The following is a 6,000-nucleotide window of genomic DNA, read 5'->3' as shown; positions in this document are numbered from 1 at the left end:
ACAAAAGTTGTCACAGTAAAGCATTTCCCCTTTTATAATGTTGCCATTCCTTCTCAGAACAGTGAAAAGATGTTTAGGGACTGAAAACACTAAGTGATGAAGCGGTTCAGATGTTATTTTGTCCCATTCTTCTTCCAAACCGGTCTTACGGCGTGCAACAGTACGGGGTCTTCGTTGTCATATTTTTCATTTCAAAATTCACCACACGTTCTCTATCGGGGACAGAGAGGACAGGCACCCTCTTCTTCCACAGCCATGCCTTTGTAATGTGTGCAGAATGTGGTTTTGCATTATCTTGATGAAATCTCTCTGGAAAAGGGGTCGTCTTGAAGGCAGCATATGTTGCTCCAAAACCTCAATGTACTTTTCTGCATTAATGCTCCATCGCAGAAGTGTAAGTTACCTTTTCCAAGGGCACTGACACAACCCCATACCATGACAGACCCTGGCTTTTGGACTTGTTGCTGGTAACTGTCTGGATGGTCCTTTTTCGTCTTTGGTCCTGAGCATACAGCGTCCATTTCTTCCATAAAAGACGTGAAATACTGATTCGTCTGACCACGATATACATGTCCATTGTGTGATGGTCCATCCGAGATGTCTCAGAGTCCAGAGAAATCAACAGCACTTCTGGACACTTAACACAAGGCTTCCTTTTTGCACAGTAAAAGCTTTAACTCACATTTGTATATTGTAGAGCTTGACAAAGGTTTTACCAAAGTAATCCCGAGCTCATGTGATTATATCAACTATAGATGAATGAAGGTTCTTGATGCAATGCTGTCTGAGGGACTGGAGACCACGGGTGTTCAGCTTAGGCTTGTGCCCTTGCTCTTTGCACACCGAAATTCCACCAGATTCCTCGAATCGTTTCATGATATTGGGCACCGTAGAGAGTAAAATATTCAAATCCCTTCATATCTTTCTTTGAGGCGCACTGTTTTTAAACTTTTCAATAATTTGCTCGTGCATTTCTTGACAAACCGGAGATCCTCGACCCATCTTTGCTCCTCAAAAACTAGGTGTTACCTGGATACTGATTTTGTACTCAGTAGTGATTGCAATCACCTGTTGATATCACCTGTTTCAAATCATCAGTATTTCATTGTTTCACCTCATTTCTAGACCTATATTTGCCCAACGTTTTTTGGAATGTGTTACAGGTCAGAAATGGAGGAACGAATGTATATAAACAAATGAAATGACGTTGACCAGAAAATACATGAAATACATTTACCAGCTGGGAGGTCTGTATCGTGAAATACCGTGACCGAGGTCTTGAAAGTACTGAGCGAGGCCCTCTGGGCCGAGGTCAGTATTCAAGGCAGAGGTCACGGTATTTCACCATACGGACCAACCTTAAGCTGGTAAATAATATATTTATTTTTTTCTTGACCAAATTCTAACAGAAAACGAGAGCGCCCGAAAGGGAAAACCGAGCCGAGCCAAGCCGCCATTTTGAATCCTCATTCACGGCTGTAATGCAAATGGCTTCCTCCTCGGTATACAAGTGCACTTCCATGGCAGGGAAAAAACTACATTTTGCCGCCTATGTAGTCCCCTATTTATACAAAACTGAGTCATTCAGGATTCAGCCATGTTTTTGCTCGGCGTTAGCAAGTTACAGTTTTTAGCTTTCTCCTGAAATGTTTTCTTTTATTTCTTCTTTCTCAGGGGAATAAAACTCGCTTTCGCTGTGAACACTGTCGTTATCGCTATCCATGATGTAAAATTAATGCTATTCTCCTGAGAAATGCTGGCAAAAATTTATAAGATTTTTGATAATCTTATAAATAAATCTTATAAAAAAAAAAGATAAATGTTGACAAAAAATTCTACTATGTTTGTTGTTGTTGTGAACGAGCGAGTCGCCAGAGGTCCGTAACCGGGGTCCATAACTGGGGTCCGTACCGTAGGATACGGACCCGCTCGCCAGCCAATCAGAGCGCAGGATTTGGACTGTGAAAAAAATAAATAATAATATCAAATATCATAATATAATTGGGTTCGCACTGTCTGCAGTGAAATATAAGTCAGAGGAAATTGAGAAAAAAAATCCTTTTTTATGTGCATTTTGTCTCATCTCATTTCATTATCTGTAGCCGCTTTATCCTGTTCTACAGGGTCGCAGGCAAGCTGGAGCCTATCCCAGCTGACTACGGGCGAAAGGCGGGGTACACCCTGGACAAGTCGCCAGGTCATCACAGGGCTGACACATAGACACAGACAACCATTCACACCTACGGTCAATTTAGAGTCACCAGTTAACCTAACCTGCATGTCTTTGGACTGTGGGGGAAACCGGAGCACCCGGAGGAAACCCACGCGGACACGGGGAGAACATGCAAACTCCACACAGAAAGGCCCTCGCTGGCCACGGGGCTCGAACCCGGACCTTCTTGCTGTGAGGCAACAGCGCTAACCACTACACCACCGTGCCACCCCTGTGCATTTTGTTTGAGTATTTATTAATATGTAATAATAATTATAATTTGAGTAATGATTGCATCGTATTGCATTTTTACCCCAAGTATTTTTCGTAAAGAATCATCATTTGAACTTGTAAAATGCATACCAGTCTTTCCGAATGACAGTAAAGTCGGTATATACTCACGATACTGTAAAATAAACTTCTTACAAGTTTATTAAAATGCCACTGCATAGCTTCGTTATATCCCATAAGCCTGTGATATTCCATTATTCCATTTAAACGTTCACTGCATCCTCCGACCAACATTTTTGTCTCTGATGAAAGCACATTTGCATACTTGGCACCCATGTGACCAAAAGGGCACCATGTGCAAGACTTACTCAATTTTGAGGAACGTTTCCCGTCAGTCTGATGAGTAAGCACAATGGGGATACACAAACTTTTCCAAACCGTTTTCATCACTTCAAATATTAAAGTATGCTTTTTTTTGCCACGATGCTGAGGGTGCGGTCAAATTATACCTCGTACCCGTAGAACTCCAAGGCAAGGTATGAACCTTCTCCAACATATTTGAGCTAACCAACAAGGTGAAAGAAGTCACAGAAATAATATTTTATAAATGTTACCCGTGCAAGACATCTGAAAATACACCGAGCTGCCAGTTTGTGAGGAACTTGTAGCTCCACTTGCTGGAAATTTTACCACTAACTTTCATAGAATTAATTGAACAGGTAGGAAGAGGTTTAAAAATATCTAATCCCATCTTTTAGATGATAGGCTGAAAAACTGTGAGGATATCAGACTGTACTTTTAAATTTAAGCTTTGTTTGGATAATGGATGAGACGTTCCTGTTACACAACAACTTGTATCCTGTGCCAGCTTCGTTTTTGCCGATGCGAAAGGGAACTGTCGCAAAACTTGGTAAAATGAAGCAGTGTGCATTCACATCAACACGAACTGTAGGAAATGTTGTTTTTTTGAGTTTATTTATTCTTCCTGTTTGAGACAAAATGTCAAACGTATGAAAACGGCTACAGAGCTAAAATAATGATGGTAATTATTAAATGAGCTTGGGTTGGTGTGAGGGGATGTGTGTAAACTTTATGTTTGAATAGTGAAGGGGACGCCTTCACGGTTTGGACTTCACTGTAGTGTCTGCAATATTATTTTAGCTCCAGCCTTTTGCTGTTATTTTTAAAATTAAGCATCCGACAGCAAAACACACATACAGCTTTATACAGAGGCTAATCACTGAGGAATGTATGCCACTACACTTTTTCACTAAGTATACAGAGCAATGATACTTTATGCAGGAATAAATCAGTGCAATTTGTCACAGTCAGTCTCACTTATACTTATTCTCTCTCTCTCTCTCTCTCTCTCTGAATCAGAGTGAAACAGTGGCGAGCTCGTTTTACCCACGGCCTGGTTTTGAGCAGCTTAGCTCAAGGAGACGCTGGCGTTTCAGTGGCTCTGCTAATCTACTTCACTTTCTGCAAAGATGAATAAAAGAGAGATGTAAAGAGAGATGCGCTCTGCTCTTCACATTTGGAAAGTGAGATTTGAAAGTTAAGAAGTGGCCATTAGCAATTAAATTAAATGATCATATCACAATCACCTGACGTCTTGCAGTTCTATTACAGTTGTGTGAAAAAGAAAGAAAGTGAAAAAATGAAAGTTGACAGAGTAAGAAAAAAAGAACACAGTTAAAGTAACAAAGAATGAAAGAAAGCAAGAAAGAATGAAAAAGAAAAGCAAAAGAATGATCAAAATTTAAAAAATAGAAAATAAGGAAAATAAAGGGGCGGCACGGTGGTGTAGTGGTTAGCGCTGTCGCCTCACAGAAAGAAGGTCCGGGTTCGAGCCCCGGGGCCGGCGAGGGCCTTTCTGTGCGGAGTTTGCATGTTCTCCCCGTGTCTGCGTGGGTTTCCTCCGGGTGCTCCGGTTTCCCCCACAGTCCAAAGACATGCAGGTTAGGTTAACTGGTGACTCTAAATTGACCGTAGGTGTGAATGTGAGTGTGAATGGTTGTCTGTGTCTATGTGTCAGCCCTGTGATGACCTGGCGACTTGTCCAGGGTGTACCCCACCTTTCGCCCGTAGTCAGCTGGGATAGGCTCCAGCTCGCCTGCGACCCTGTAGAAGGACAAAGCGGCTAGAGATAATGAGATGAGATGAGAACAAAAATAAAGAAAGAAGCAAACAAGAAAAACAAAAAGTGTAAAAATGAAAGAAAAAATGAGAAAAATAAAAGTCGAAGGTGGAGGGGAAAGGAAGAAATAAATGAGGGAGATGAAATGATGAAAGAAGAAGAGAGGAGTGTGGAGAAGTTGAAGCACAGCGGGACAGAATGCACACGGAGGTGAAGGTGTGTTCAAACTCTGTGAGGCTCATCACACACAACAAGCTTCATAATCACTATTCACTAACGAGCACACGTTCATGTTACTGCACTGCTCGCACACACTGCCCACTCACTCACACACTGCCCACTCACTCACACTGCTCACACACACTGCCCACTCACTCACACACTGCCCACTCACTCACACTGTTCACACACACTGCCCACTCACTCACACACTGCCCACTCACTCACACTGCTCACACACACTGCCCACTCACTCACACACTGCCCACTCACTCACACTGTTCACACACACTGCCCACTCACTCACACACTGCTCACACACACTGCCCACTCACTCACACACTGCCCACTCACTCACTCACTCACTCACACACTGCCCACTCACTCACACACTGCCCACTCACTCACACTGCTCACACACACTGCCCACTCACTCACACACTGCCCACTCACTCACACTGTTCACACACACTGCCCACTCACTCACACACTGCTCACACACACTGCCCACTCACTCACACACTGCCCACTCACTCACACTGCTCACACACACTGCTCACACACACTGCCCACTCACTCACACACTGCCCACTCACTCACACACTGCCCACTCACTCACACTGCTCACACACACTGCCCACTCACTCACACACACTGCCCACTCACTCACACTGCTCACACACACTGCCCACTCACTCACACACTGCTCACACACACACTGCTCACTCACACACTCACTGCTCACACACACTGCCCACACACAATGCTCACTCACACACTCACTGCTCACACACACTGCCCACTCACTCACACACTGCTCACACTCACTGCTCACTCACACACACACACACACACACACTGCTCACACACACTGCCCACACACAATGCTCACTCACACACACACTGCTCACACACTGCCCACACACAATGTTCACTCACACACTCACTGCTCACACACACTGCCCACTCACACACTCACTGCTCACACACTCACTGCTCACTCACTCACTCACTCACTGCTCACACATTCACACACTGCCCACTCACTCACACACTGCCCACTCACTCACACACTGCTCACACACTCACTGCTCACACACTCACTCACTGCCCACTCACTCACACACTTCTCACACACTCACTGCCCACTCACTCACTCACTGCTCACTCACACTGCTCACACACTCACTCACTGCCC

Source organism: Neoarius graeffei, chromosome 20 (assembly GCF_027579695.1).
Source record: "Neoarius graeffei isolate fNeoGra1 chromosome 20, fNeoGra1.pri, whole genome shotgun sequence".
NCBI lineage: Eukaryota > Metazoa > Chordata > Actinopteri > Siluriformes > Ariidae > Neoarius > Neoarius graeffei.
This window is presented reverse-complemented; position numbering follows the sequence as displayed.